This window comes from Oncorhynchus mykiss, chromosome 22 (assembly GCF_057628025.1).
Source record: "Oncorhynchus mykiss isolate SJ-2025 chromosome 22, ASM5762802v1, whole genome shotgun sequence".
Lineage (NCBI taxonomy): Eukaryota > Metazoa > Chordata > Actinopteri > Salmoniformes > Salmonidae > Oncorhynchus > Oncorhynchus mykiss.
In genome coordinates, this window is record NC_143043.1 from 41,581,988 (window position 1) to 41,597,709 (window position 15,722).

At 44.2% G+C, this 15,722-nt stretch overlaps 1 long non-coding RNA gene across 1 annotated transcript; it reads left to right on the forward strand.

Annotated features, from left to right (window-relative positions):
- Positions 1–7,588: 7,588 nt before the first annotated feature.
- LOC118943606 (uncharacterized) lies at positions 7,589–10,994 on the forward strand. The gene is made up of 4 exons (XR_016490748.1): positions 7,589–7,732; positions 7,914–9,699; positions 9,871–9,997; positions 10,647–10,994. It is a non-coding gene; the product is annotated as an uncharacterized LOC118943606 (long non-coding RNA).
- The last annotated feature ends 4,728 nt before the right edge of the window (positions 10,995–15,722 follow it).

The window sequence follows — 15,722 nt, forward strand, 5'->3', positions numbered from 1 at the left end:
ACCCAGACAATGACAACCAGACAACCATCTCCAAATAGGTTACACATGAAGTGATATTTATGGAAATTGGCAACCAATGATTTTCATCCAAGTATGAATATTCCCAGTCTGTCACAAATATGTTGGACAGCAGCAGTTGAGATTGTGTCAATAAGAAGCCAACTGATGACTCACACTGAAATCCAAAGACCAGTACAAGCTGTGTTTGCTAGCGACAGTAAATAGGCTAAATCTAAGCCATTTGAGAAAGAGAGATGAAGGAGCCTCAAACCTAACAGTAGGCTTCAGAACATGATTCTGCTCAGTTATGCTGCAACCGTATCTTATGGCAGAAAAGAGCTTCTGGATATCAGGACAGCGATCACTCACTTTGCATTAGACAAAGAGCTTCTGGATATCAGGACAGCGATCACTCACTTTGCATTAGACAAAGAGCTTCTGGATATCAGGACAGCGATCACTCACCTTGCATTAGACAAAGAGCTTCTGGATATCAGGATAGCGATCACTCACCTCGGATTAGACTAAGAGCTTCTGGATATCAGGACAGCGATCACTCACCTCGGATTAGACTAAGAGCTTCTGGATATCAGGACAGCGATCACTCACCTCGGATTAGACTAAGAGCTTCTGGATATCAGGACAGCGATCACTCACCTCGGATTAGACAAAGAGCTTCTGGATATCAGGACAGCGATCACTGACCTTGCATTAGACAAAGATTTTTTCAACAACAAGCAGGACTCACACGATATTCTCCAAACACCCCACAGGGCAGACATCCCAATTATTCACATAAGGAAGCGACGCAGAGGACGAAGAGCCGGATGCCTCGTCCGGACCCGCATTAGACAACTAGGAAAGCTGCCGTTACAGTCAATATTACTCACCAATGTGCAATCATTGGACAATAAACTAGACGAGGTACTATTGCGAATATCCTACCAACGGGACATCAAAAACTGTAATATCTTATGTTTCACAGACAGCAAACAGGAAACCACTCACCCAGAGGCGGCGCTCCTAGTGGCCGGAGACTTTAATGCAGGGAAACTTAAACCAGTTCTACCAAATCTCCATCAACATGTTAAATGTGCAACCAGAGGGAACAAAATTCTAGATCACCTGTACTCCACACACAGAGACGTGTACAAAGCTCTCCCTCGCCCTCCATTTGGTAAATCCGACCACAACTCTATCCTCCTGATTTCTGCTTACAAGCAAAAAGTAAAGTAGGAAGCACCAGTGACTCGGTCTATAAAAAAAGTGGTCAAATGAAGCAGACACTAAACTACAGGTGTAAGGGTTTTCCTCCTCTTCGTCTGAAGAGGTGTAGCAGGGATCGGACCAAAACGCAGCATGGTAAGTGTCCACATCGTTTTTAATAACAAAAACACTGAACACTATGAAATACAAAAACAATAAACGAATACGTGAAATGACAAAACCGAAACAGTACCGTGTGGTGAAAAACACAGACATGGAAACAAACACTCACAAACAAACAGTGAAACCCAGGCTACCTAAGTATGATTCTCAATCAGAGACAACTAACAACACCTGCCTCTGATTGAGAACCATACTAGGCCGAAACATAGAAATCCCAAAATCATAGAAAAACAAACATAGACTGCCCACCCCAACTCACGCCCTGATCATACTAAATAATGACAAAACAAAGGAAATAAAGATGAGAACGTGACAACAGGACAGTTTTGCTATCACAGACTGGAACATGTTCTGGGATTCTTCCGATGACATTGAGGAAAACACCACATCAGTCACTGGCTTTATCAATAAGGGCATTGAGGACGTTATCTCCACAGTGACTGTACGTACATACCCCAACCAGAAGACATGGATTACAGGCAACATTCGCACTGAGCTAAAGGGTAGAGCTGCCGCTTTCAAGGTGCGGGACTCTAACCCGGAAGCTTACAAGAAATCCCTCTATGCCCTGCAATGAACCATCAAACAGGCAAAGCGTCAATACAGGGCTAAGATTGAATCATACTACACCGGCTCCGACGCTCGTCGGACGTGGCAGGGCTTGCAAATTATTACAGACTACAAAGGGAAGAACAGCCGTGAGCTGCCCAGTGACACGGGCCTACCAGACGAACTAAATCACTTCTATGCTCGCTTTGAGGCAAGCAACACTGAGGCATGCATGAGAGCATCAGCTATTCCGAACGACTGCGTGATCACGCTCTCCGTAGTCGATGTGAGTAAGACTTTTAAACAGGTCAACATACACAAGGCTGCGGGGCCAGACGGATTACCAGGACGTGTGCTCCGGGCATGTGCTGACCAACTGGCAGGTGTCTTCACTGACATTTTCAACATGTCCCTGATTGAGTCTGTAATACCAACATGTTTTAAGCAGACCACCATAGTCCCTGTGCCCAAGAACACAAAGGCAACCTGCCTAAATGACTACAGACCCGTAGCACTCACGTCCGTAGCCATGAAGTGCTTTGAAAGGCTGGTCATGGCTCACATCAACACCACTATCCCAGAAACCCTAGACCCACTCCAATTTGCATACCGCCCAAACAGATCCACAGATGATGCAAGCTCTATTGCACTCCACACTGCCCTTTCCCACCTGGACAAAAGGAACACCTATGTGAGAATGCTATTCATTAACTACAGCTCAGCGTTCAACACCATAGTACCCTTAACGCTCATCACTAAGCTAAGGAACCTGGGACTAAACACCTCCCTCTGCAACTGGATCCTGGACTTCCTGGCGGGCCGCCCCCAGGTGGTGAGGGTAGGTAGCAACATATCTGCTACGCTGATCCTCACCACTGGAGCTCCACAGGGGTGCGTGCTCAGTCCCCTCCTGTACTCTCTGTTCACCCACGACTGCATGGCCAGGCACGACTCCAACACCATCATTAAGTTTGCAGATGACACAACAGTGGTAGGCTTGATCACCGACAACGACGAGATAGCCTATAGGAAGGAGGTAAGAGACCTGGCCAGGTGGTGTCAGAATAACAACCTATCCCTCAACATAACCAAGACTAAGGAGATGATTGTGGACTACAGGAAAAGGAGCACCGAGCACGTGCCCATTCTCATTGACGGGGCTCTAGTGGAGCAGGTGAGAGCTTCAATTTCCTTGGTGTCCACATCATCAACAAACTAGAATGGTCCAGACACACCAAGACAGTCGTGAAGAGGGCACGACAAAGCCTATCCCCCCCCCCAGGAAACTAAAAAGATTTGGCATGGGTCCTGAGATCCTCAAAAGGTTCTACAGCTGCAACATCGAGAGCATCCTGACCGGTTGCATCACTGCCTGGTACGGTAATTGCTCGGCCTCCGACCGCAAGGCACTTCAGAGGGTAGTGCGTACGGCCCAGTACATCACTGGGGCAAAGCTGCCTGCCATCCAGGACCTCTCCACCAGGCGGTATCAGAGAAAGGCCCTAAAAATTGTCAAAGACCCCAGCCACCCCAGTCATAGACTGTTCTCTCTACTACCGCATGGCAAGCGGTACCGGAGTGCCAAGTCTAGGACAAAAAGGCTTCTCAACAGTTTTTACCCTCAAATCAAATGGTTACCCGAACTATTTGCATTGTGTGCCACCCCCAACCCTTCTTTTACGCTGCTGCTACTCTCTGTTTATCATATATGCATAGTCACTTTAACTATACATTCATGTACATACTACCTCAATTGGGCCGACCAACCAGTGCTCCAGCACATTGGCTAACCGGGCTATCTGCATTGTGTCCCACCACCCGCCAACCCCTCTTTTTACTCTACTGCTACTCTCTGTTCATCATATATGCATAGTCACTTTAACCATATACTACCTCAATAAACCTGACTAACCGGTGTCTGTATATAACCTTGCTACTCTGATTTTCAAATGTCTTTTTACTGTTGTTTTATTTCTTTACTTACGAAAGGAGCTCCGCCACTTTGTGTCTGAGTTGTAATGGTTACACACACACACACACACACACACACACACACACACACACACACACACACACATTTTTTTCGCACTATTGGTTAGAGCCTGTAAGTAAGCATTTCACTGTAACACCTGTTGTATTCAGCGCACGTGACAAATAAACTTTGATTTGATTTTATGCAGTGAATATGGCGGTGTACAACTGCACCTTGATTTGTTTACTATTCAAAGCGGAACTTGAGTTATTACTGTAATCACCTAAATACTGTTCTCTAATGACCATTACTTAAATAATTGGATGTCAATGGACCAAAAAGTCCTGAGATCAGCCAATAGCTTAATGGAATGAACACAATTACACTCAGCGCAGTAAAGTACTGCCAACTTGCCCAAAATGAAAATAGAGTGTATTACGATATGGTTCATGTCTCAAATAGGCATCAGCAATAAACATTAGGATGCCTGTCTCAAGTATACATCAGTATTAGACCCCTCACCTACCTGCCTGCCAGGGATATCTGCTGGTTCAGCCTGAGCAATCTGCCTGTCTCATTAAGTCTAGTGCTATTGACTCCTGGTAATGAGCCACACTGTGTGTGTGTGCGTGTGTGGCCAGCTAGAGACAGACTGTAGGAACCAACACGAACATTACTTGACCTTTGTCCACAGCACATTGCTGGATTAAATCCCTGTTGAGCTCTGTGAGGCACAGCGTGAATGATCCACCTGTTAAGGCTATGAGCCGGCCCTGGTCCTGCTCTATACTCAATGTCAGTCCTGTGTCATAGTAGTGCAGACCGCAGAGCGAGTTTAATTTAAGCTGGCACTGTACATAGAGTCAAAGAGGGAGCAATGTTCATTTAGGTAGATTGAGTTCAGTAGACCACAGCAACCCTTTCATTTTAATCAGGCCCCGGATCTGTATTGTAAACATAATCTTGAAAAACCAAGGGATATTCAATATGAATCCAGTTGTGTAAAGAAAACATGGAAGCATGGAGGGAGTCGATGATAAACTAATCTAAGAGGTCCATCCAGTCATGTGTGGTGACTAGTGATTATTGATTACTGCATTGTTGGGTTTGGAGCTTGCAAGAAAGGCATTTCACTGTACTAAAATCTTGAAACTTGACTCACGTTGGACTTTTTTTCTACTGTAAGTGCACTCATGACCAGGGTCAATGCTGACCATGGAAGGGCTCATCTTCAACTTGTATCACTCCCCTTCCCATCTCCCCCTCCCCCCCCTCTCTCCCCCCTCACCATGGTGAAAAAAATACCCACCTTCGTCTATATTTAATGTGCTGACAGGATGGAATAATGTTTTCAGATAGAATGGATACTGTTTTCTATCAATGATTTTCTTCCTGTACAGTGTGGTGTAGTCTACAAAGCACAATTGCCATCATTCCTGATCACTTCATCCTGACCCAACGATTCAACATTAAACAGGAGCTTCTGGCTCTATAAAACCTCTACCACTCTTGGGCCCTATCGAACCAGTGACATGCACACAGCCTGTATGCCTGGATCTTAATCATCATTTACCTTTGCCTTTCCTCTACATGCCTGCGGCTGGAGTGCACCTGCTCCTCCATCTCGGGAATGAGCACCAGTTAGTGATGAGGTGAGGGTACTCTACTATAGCCTCCAGTGCATGCATAAATCGGCTGTATAATTGTTGCCCTACCAACAATGGAATCCTAATATAATGTAATAAAAACATATATAATATAATACATATCGTTAAGTTCGACAATAGATACAATCTCTGCTCGCATCATTCTGTATCCCTCAACAGAAAACCACTTCTGTAACCAGCACGACACGTCATCTTGCAAAATTGCTTCATTTTTAGCTCGTGGCACTTCAAACTTTGAAAGAATAAACTCATGAACACACATTGATACATTGTTGCATTGATGAAGCTCAAACTTACATCTATAGTAGGCTACTTTTCAAAGTAACAACGAAACCCCCAGTTAGAATTGCATCACAAGCAGGTTTCCCTTCCGAATCCCGGACCAACAATTTTACTTGCAGCTTTTACTTTTAATGATTTGCTGACGTTTTAACGATCTCGTTTTTAAATCTTCAGTGTACTGTATGTTTTTCTTTTTGTTGTGGGAGCATGAGGGAGATCACTCAAGCAGTACCCCAGTGTACAACCGTGTTATACAACTCTCTTCACTAACAAAATCTCCCAGGGTCGGCCCTAGATTTTGGGGGCCCTAAACACAAAACATTTTTGTGGCCCCCCCTCTTAACAGCAGAGATAAACATTTAAATTTTACATTTAATTTCCTGAAATTCTACACATTTTGCCAAGAGGCAGAGATTTTTTTTAAATCTACAATTTTACAGCTAATTTCCTGCAAATCTACCCATTTTGCCATGGGGTGGAGAGACATTTTTGCACGTTTAAAGCTCATTCCATGCAAGTCTACACATTTTGCCAAGACTTACATCCATGTTAATGATACCTGAGTGAGAGTGACTAACAAAATCAACGGACTAATTTACCAAACAAAGAATTGTTAGCTGAAATGGCTAATTGAGTGACTGTCAGTGACTGACAATACCAGTGTTTTCCACTTCATATTAACTATGCTACTTTTCATTTTCAATTAGCTACTCTGTCGAGCCCTCTCCCACTATAATGAACAATATGCATCTTCTAGCAATCTATTGATAGGATAGGCGCCTGTCAGTCACAAAGCGAGCAGAGAGGAAGAGGCGAAGCAAGATGTTTCACTCTCGCCAAAATCTGTCCAAAATAAGACCAATGTGTTTCCATTGGCTTATTTTGGACCTAAGCTTGTCTCCTGTCTTCCCACTTTTAGGACGACTCCCATTGAGACATGAACATCTCATCCTTATATACAGGTCTCTGTTTGCAGTCAAATTTCTTTACGCGGAAGAGAGCATGATGCTCGTGATTTTGCACATCCCATGTAATGTAACTGGTAACAATGACTAGCACGCGGTAAATTGTTGCGTGAGTGGGTCGCTTGAGGGTGCTGGCAGCATATGGCAGCAGTTCGATTGTGCGTCAAGAATTCAGCCTTGCAAGTTTGTGTGAATGTCTGGTTATTAAATGGGTAAATAGTTTAATCAATTTCATGAATTTATTCACAGGTAACGTTAAATAGTAATATGCTCTAAAACGCTCTGGTGACAAACACACTTTGTTGCCCTGTTTCCAATCGTCCACATGGCTGGGAGAACCTATTAATGTAGGTAAATACATTTCGATTTAAAAAAATAAATAAGACGTATTATTAGCTAACTAGCTACAGTGCAGGTTAACTCAAACAAGCTGCTAATGTAGCTAGCTAGCTATCTAGACAACTTGACATAAGTTAATTAAATATCACAGCTACGTAACTTCATATTAGCTAGCTATCTTGATGTATTTAACACTGTAACAAAAACTCAAAATGCATTTGTAGGTAGCTAGCTAACAGCCATGGAGGAGGGTGAAAGGATAGCAGCCCCAACTGTCAGTGAGAAAGTAGGCTATTCTGTATAGGGCAGGTACTTTAGTGTAGTTCCAGTCCCTAGAAGTGAGGACAGAGATAATAGTAACATAATATTCAGTGTGGTCTAATTTGAGTATAATGAAGTCTGTTTCTTGTGTGGTTTTCTGTCCTCAGATACAGAGAGCTGTGAAAGCCTGTCTGCAGATGAAGAGGTCCCAATGAAGAGCAGTGGTTCTCAGTCCTGGTTCTGGGAACTGGACCTGTTTTTGCCTTAGCTCTGATTCAAATGATCAAGTCATCATCAAGCTTCAAGTGGTATTTATGATTAATTTGTGATGCAATCCTTGATATGATCCTGCTATTGTCACATGCATGTGCACATGCATCTATTTATCAAATGTTATCATTTGTTATAAGAATTATTATACTTTAGTAATCCACAATGGCCTGGTGATGTAAAAGTCTAATAATGACATTTTCTTCCATATTCCTACAGATATCTTGTAACTGGAGATTCCTTCAAAATGATTGCCTACAGTTACCGTGTAGGGCACTGCAAGGTTGGGTGACCAGAGCCATCTGGGACTGCCTCCTGGAGGAATTCAGGCGTTTGAAGGCTACCTGTGTCGTGCATAACTTCATGAGGATGGACACGAGTACCAGGAGGGGGATCTGCAGCTCGCCACCGTGTGCCAGAGGAGAGGTCTGCTGCTCTACAGTATGTTTCAATGATTAGGGCCAACAACGCAGCATGGGAGGAAATCCATGTGTGGGATATCTTCACCTCCTACTTCTTCAGAGGGTGCTGTTCCCTGGCAAAACCATAGACTACAATGCACAACCAAAGGCTATTTTAAGAGCCATCCACATTGCAATAAGAGTATTCTTCCATTTACTTAGCTATGTCAACTGCAGTTTTTAAATTCCCAGTTTCTCTCCTTTTGATTTCTACTTCTCAGGTGAGGGTGCTGTTCAGGTAAGGGTGATGTCTGTACAAAACCAAAACAGGCTCTTTTAAGAGTCCCCCATATTGAGAAAATGTTGAACAATTAAACACCCTATAGACACACTATAGTATAAGACGTGTATCAATCTGATTGATGGATTGTGTTGGGCAGTAAGCAGGCACAGGTGTGGCTCCTTCCACCTTCAAATAGGCAAGAGGACCAGCCACGGAGAATAGTAAGATACATCATTAGTTCTATAACTACGCTATATTGTTTGTCCTTGTGTGTCTGTGCATGTTTTTCAATAAAGTACCCTGCAGCCACTTAGTGTGGATACCAGGTGAGACCACACACACAGATTCCTGTTGAACACTGTCTTTAACTACCTTATTTTCTCAATAAGTCTCGTTCACTTCATCTCTCTCCTCCTATCACAACTCGGATAAGACCCAGATGCAGACAGCTAGAGTCACAGATGTTTATTGACCCAAACAGGGGGCAGGCAAAAGACAGGTCAAAGGCAGAGGTTCGTAAACGAGTCAGGGTTAGGCAGGTACAGAACGGCAGGCAGGCTCAGGGACAGGACAGGCAGAGGTTCGTAAACGAGTCAGGGTTAGGCAGGTACAGAACGGCAGGCAGGCTCGGGGTCAGGACAGGCAGAGATTTGTTAACAGGTCAGGGTCAGACAGGTACAGAACGGCAGGCAGGTTCGGGGACAGGGCAGGCAGAATGGTCAGATCCGGGGAAACTAGGAAACAGAACTTGAGAAAGCAGGGAGACAGGAAAACACGCTGGTAAGACCTGGCAAGACAACTGGCAACAGACAATCAGAGAACACAGGTATAAATACACTGGGGATAATGAGAAACATGGGCGACACCTGGAGGGTGGTGGAGACGAGGACAAAGACAGGTGAAACAGATCAGGGTGGGACACCTCCCTTCTCCCTAAATCATCTATCATTATATCAGCTGTGTCGGTGAACCCCTCCCGGAGCTGAACTGGCACAGAGGGCACAGCATGATCAGAGGTGAGAGGTCACTTGGTCGGGTCAACAGGAAGTATTATTAAAAATATGCTTTACATTGAAATACAGATAGAGATGTAGTAGTCCAAGAGTTAATGATCCAAGGTAGGAGGAGGAGGGTTTTGCATTACACCTCAAGATGATTATGATGACTGACAGTGTTAGCACGATTAAGCCTTTTTAAAATTCTATATCTCTCCATCTGTCTCGTCTGCAGGTATGTTTTGATGTGAGAGAGGATGCCACCCCCAGTCCCGTCATCACCCGCTCTTAAGATAACCTTAAGGACAACTGGGGACCCAAAGCTGGTTAGGAGACACCACTAGAGACACTTATGTACTTGTGATGAACTGAGACAATATTAGGGTAGCACTGTAATTCATTAAACATATGCTGTCTTCCCTGCTCCTCAATTCTTACTTCTTTCCCCTTCTGTCTTTTACACTCTCTCACTTTTTCTCGTACTATTGTTTGTACAGATGAACGTGGTACCTTCAGGCATTTGGAAATTGCTCCCAAGGATGAACCAGATTTTTTTTTCTGAGGTCTTGGCTGATTTCTTTTGATTTTCCCATGATGTCAAGCAAAGAGGCACTGAGTTTGAAGGTAGGCCTTGAAATACATCCACAGGTACACCTCCAATTGACTCAAATGATGTCAATTAGCCTATCAGAAGCTTCTAAAGCCATGACATCATTTTCTGGAATTTTCCAAGCTGTTTAAAGGCACAGTCAACTTAGTATATGTAAACTTCTGACCCACTGGAATTGTGATACAGTGAATTTTAATTGAAATAATCTGTCAACAATTGTTAGGAAAATTACTTGTGTCATGCACAAAGTAGATGTCCTAACCGACTTGCCAAAACTATAGTTTGTTAACAAGAAATTTGTGAAGTGGTTGAAAAATGAGTTTTAATGACTCCAACCTAAGTGTATGTAAACTGCACATGATGCATAGGAAGGGTAGTGTACTGTTTTTTAAATTCTGTTTCTGTATATATGAATTCCAAATTAGCCTTTAATTACTTAAATCATGTTTCTAGTCTATTCGCTTGGTTAAAATGTGTAACCATTCATGTCCCAGGACCAGGATCGGTAAATGCTGTTAAAGTATATCATTTTAATACATGCAGACACAGCTGGTACTCCTGGTATTGGATATGAAGGAAAAATAATGTCTCACAGACATATCTGAACCGCACTTTTATTTGCCAAGGTAGAGTACATGATCAGTGAATATATTCAATGTACAGGCTACAATGTGAGGATCTGTCACACCAGCCTTCGCTTTGGCTCCCCCTCCTGTCCAGCTCAGGCATTCGGCGTCGCCGGCCTTCTAGCTCCTCCCGAACCTGCTGCTGGCAAATGCCCTTCACTCATCAACCCCGGACTTGTCTCGTCATGATTACACACACCTGGTTCCAATCCCCACTCTATACATACTCACTCTGTCATTTGTCTTTTGTCGGCATTGTAAATGTTGCTTATTTTCCTTGAGAGGAATCTCTCCTATTTCCTGAGTACTTTATTATTTAGTACTTTGGGTTTCGTCCCGCTTTTAGAATTATAGTGCTTTAATAAACTCAGTAGTTCTAAACCTGCAACTGCCTCCTGCTCTCTACACTTGTGACCGGATCTCATGCTTGGTAATAACTACATGTATATAGGACTTGCATCCTTGGCAGAATAAAGTTATATTATATTCTACTTAATCCATAGGCTTCATTAATGCCATTTAGACTAGTTTGAAGTCGATACAACAGGCTATGATAGCTGAGGTTCATAGCTAGGTTCTGAACTAATATTTATACAACATATTTTAGGGTCCATACACAGATCTGCTACACATCCATAGGCATACAGGTATTTTTATCCTCCACTACACAATAAGCGGCATTGCATGGGGAATATCAGCAAGGCAAGCTTACAAAGTTGTACATAAAATTTGCAGTAAATGCTTTAGCTAGCTAGCGTTAGATTCTTTACGTCCACTGTTTTACAAGACGACAGCCTGGTTTGCAGGTTTTCTAAAACAAACAACACGAATCACATTTTTTTAATTAATGTCACAACACCCATAAAACTAGTTAGCTAGCTGGCAAATGTTAGCTTGTCAGCAAACTTGCTAAATAGCGATTTTCGTAAATTAACTTTATGACAAAACATATGCAGAATAATTTGTCTCTACATTAACTAACATATTCCTCTCAACTGTATTTTTTTTTTGCATGACTCGTCATGACGTTATAATTACTTGCTATGTCAACTGCAGTTATTCAATCCCCAGTTTCTCTCCATTTGATTTCTACTTCTCAGTGAGGGTGATGTTTAGGTAAGGGTGATGTCTGCACAAAACCAAAACAGGCGCCTGGTGTATAATTGAGGGCTGTGCGCCTTCCATCTTCAAAGAATAGGCAAGAGGACCAACGATGGAGAATTGTAAGACACTCCATTATTATGTGTGTGTGTGTGTGTTCCAGTATAAAGTACTCTGCAGCCACTCAGGGTGGACACCAGGTGAAAACACAGACAAACATACAGATTCCTGTTGAACACTTTGTCTCTTTAAATACCTTATTTCCTCAGTCTCCCTCCCTCACTTCATGCCTCTTCTCCCTGCTCCCTAAACCCTCTAGGTTATATCAGCAGTGTCAGTGAACCTCTTGCCTGCCTGACATAGCATAATCACAGAGAGGAGAGGTCACTTGGCTGAGTCAACGGGAAGTGTTACTAAAGAGATGCTTTACATTGAAATACACATAGGGATGTAGTAGTCCAAGAGTTAATGATCCAAGGTCAGTTTAGCATTTTACCTCATGATTATGATGACTGACAGTGTTAGAATAAAAACCCCCACAAATCTCTATCTCTCTCTATCGCTATCTCGCTCTACATCTGTCTCTTGTCTGCAGGTATGTTTTGATGTGAGAGAGGATGCCAACCCTCAGTCCCGTCATCACCATTTCACCCGCTCTTAAGATAACCTTCGGGTTAACTGGGGGCCCAAGGCTGTTATGAGACACCACTAGAGACACTATTATGTAATTGTGATGAACTGAGAGAATATTAGGGTAGCACTGTAATTCATTAAACATATGCTGTCTTCCCTGCTCCTCAATTCTTACTTCTTTCCCCTTCTGTCTTTTACACTCTTTCTCACACCTCTCTACCCACCGCTTTCTTCCTCTGTTTTTATCATGAACACCAGATGTGCATTGAAGTACAGATTGAACTTGTATTCATAATCTAATAAATATTACAATTATAATATTAATAATGCATATATTATGCATTTATAACCTTTGAATAATGAACTTTTTCACATTCTCTACTGGAATTGGTTCACATTCTCTTCTGGTTGAAATTAAGTCTCATTTGATGAAATACTACACTTATCCTGTACAGTATTTACATGATGCATAGGGAGTGCAATTAACTGTTTTTTAAATTCTGGTCCTATACATTTGAATTACAAATCAGCATTTAACTACTTCAATCAAGTGTTTTAGTCTACTGCAGAGGTACAATGTGTAACCATTGATGTTACAATTCTACACTTCAACATGCAGTCACAGCCTTATTCAAATACTGGAGTTTGATACTCCTGGTATTGGATATGACTGGAAAACAATGTTTTACAGACATTATTACTTGAACAACGCCTTTATTTTCCAAGGCATAATAACTTACAACAATAACGTCAAACACACACACTACTGATGTGAGGTTGGTGAAGGACTTGACTGACTCGATAGTAATGATACATTTTTTTAGTCATTTGTTTGACCTGGGTCTAGTGAGTTATTGGTTTCTGGGGGAGGACTTGTCTCTTGGCAGAGGATTGTGACTCAGCACTGGGAGGCAGCACTGAGTTGCTTGTGGTTCACCACTTCCTTCACCATTACTATCCTCACTCTGATGCTATGGCTTCTCCTCCGTCTCTCTCCCCCCTCCTTTTCTCTTTTCCCCTGCAGCTCGTCCTCCGTCTCCTCCTGCCACTGCTACTGCTGCTCCTACTTCTCCTCCTCCTGCCGCTGCTACTGCTGCTGCTACTTCTCCTCCTGCTACTGCTGCTCCTACTTCCCCTGCCACTGCTACTGCTGCTCCTACTTCTCCTCCTCCTCCTGCTACTGCTGCTCCTACTTCTCCTCCTGCAACTGCTACTGCTGCTCCTACTTCTCCTCCTCCTGCCACTGCTACTGCTGCTCCTACTTCTCCTCCTGCCGCTGCTACTGCTGCTTCTACTTCTCCTCCTCCTGCCACTGCTACTGCTGCTCCTACTTCTCCTCCTGCCACTACTACTGCTGCTCCTACTTCTCCTGCCACTGCTCCTACTTCTCCTCCTGCCGCTGCTACTGCTGCTTCTACTTCTCCTCCTGCCACTGCTACTGCTGCTCCTACTTCTCCTCCTCCTGCCACTGCTACTGCTTCTCCTACTGCCACTGCTACTGCTGCTCCTACTTCTCCTCCTGCGGCTGCTACTGCTGCTTCTACTTCTCCTCCTCCTGCCACTGCTACTGCTGCTCCTACCTCTCCTCCTCCTGCCGCTGCTACTGCTGCTTCTACTTCTCCTGCCACTGCTACTGCTGCTCCTACTTCTCCTCCTGCCGCTGCTACTGCTGCTCCTACTTCTCCTTCTTCCGCTGCTAATGCTGCTTCTACTTCTCCTCCTGCCGCTTCTACTGCTGCTTCTACTTCTCCTCCTGCCACTGCTAATGCTGCTTCTACTTCTCCTCCTGCCGCTTCTACTTCTCCTCCTGCCACTGCTAATGCTGCTTCTACTTCTCCTGCTACTGCTACTGCTAATGCTGCTTCTACTTCTCCTGCTACTGCTAATGCTGCTCCTACTTCTCCTCCTCCTGCCGCTGCTACTTCTGCTCCTCCTTCTCCTGCTACTGCTACTGCTGCTCCTACTTCTCCTCCTCCTGCTACTGCTGCTCCTACTTCTCCTCCCCCTGCCGCTGCTAATGCTGCTCCTACTTCTCCTCCTGCCACTGCTACTGCTGCTCCTACTTCTCCTCCTCCTGCCACTGCTACTGCTGCTCCTACTTCTCCTCCTGCCACTGCTAATGCTGCTCCTACTTCTCCTCCTCCTGCCACTGCTACAGCTGCTCCTACTTCTCCTCCCCCTGCCGCTGCTAATGCTGCTCCTACTTCTCCTCCTGCCACTGCTACTGCTGCTCCTACTTCTCCTCCTCCTGCCACTGCTACTGCTGCTCCTACCTCTCCTCTCCCTACTGCTGCTCCTACTTCTCCTCCTCCTGCCACTGCTACTGCTGCTCCTACTTCTCCTCCTCCTGCCACTGCTAATGCTGCTCCTACGTCTCCTCCTTCTTCCGCTGCTACTGCTGCTCCTACTTCTCCTCCTCCTGCAGCTGCTAATGCTGCTCCTACGTCTCCTCCTCCTGCTAATGCTGCTACTACTTCTCCTCCTCCTGCCGCTGCTAATGCTGCTCCTACTTCTCCTTCTCCTGCCGCTGCTTCTACTCCTCCTCCTCCTCAAATAAAATGTTATTTGTCACATGTGCCAAATACAACAGGTGTAGGTAGACCTTACAGTGAAATGCTTACTTACAAGCCCTTAACCAACAATGCTTTAAGAAGTTAAGAAACAAAATGAAAAATAAGTGTTAAGTAAAAAATAGATAAATAGAAAATAAAAGTAAAAAGTAATTAAACAGCAGCAGTAAAATAACATGCAAGGCTATATACAGGGGGTACCGGTACAGAGTCAATGTGTGGGGTCACCGGTTAGTTGAGGTAACTGAGGTCATATGTACATGTAGGTAGAGTTAAAGTGACTATGCATAGATTATAAACAGAGTAGCAGCAGCGTAAAAGAGGGGTCTGGGTAGCCCTTTGATTAGCTGTTCAGGAGTCTTATGGCTTGGGGGGTAGAAGCTGTTGAGAAGCCTTTTGGACCTCCACTTGGCGCTCCAGTACTGCTTTGACAATTTTTATGGCCTTCCTCTGACACTGCCTGATATAGAGGTCTTGAATGGCAGGAAGCTTGGCCCCAGTGATGTACTGGGCCGTGCAGTGTAGTCGGAGGCCGAGCAGTTGCCATACCAGGCAGTGATGGAACCAGTCAGGATGCTCTCAATGGTGCAGCTGTAGAACTTTTTGAGGATCTGAGGACCCATGCCAAATCATTTCAGTCTCCTGAAGGGGAATAGGCTTTGTCGTTCCCTCTTCACGATTGTCTTTTTTGTGTTTGGACCATGATAGTTTCTTGGTGATGTGCAATCTACATAGGGCAGCAGCCTCTAAGGTGCAGGATTGAGTAACCGGGTGGTAGCAAGGTAAGAGACAGTGAGTAAGTTCAGGGC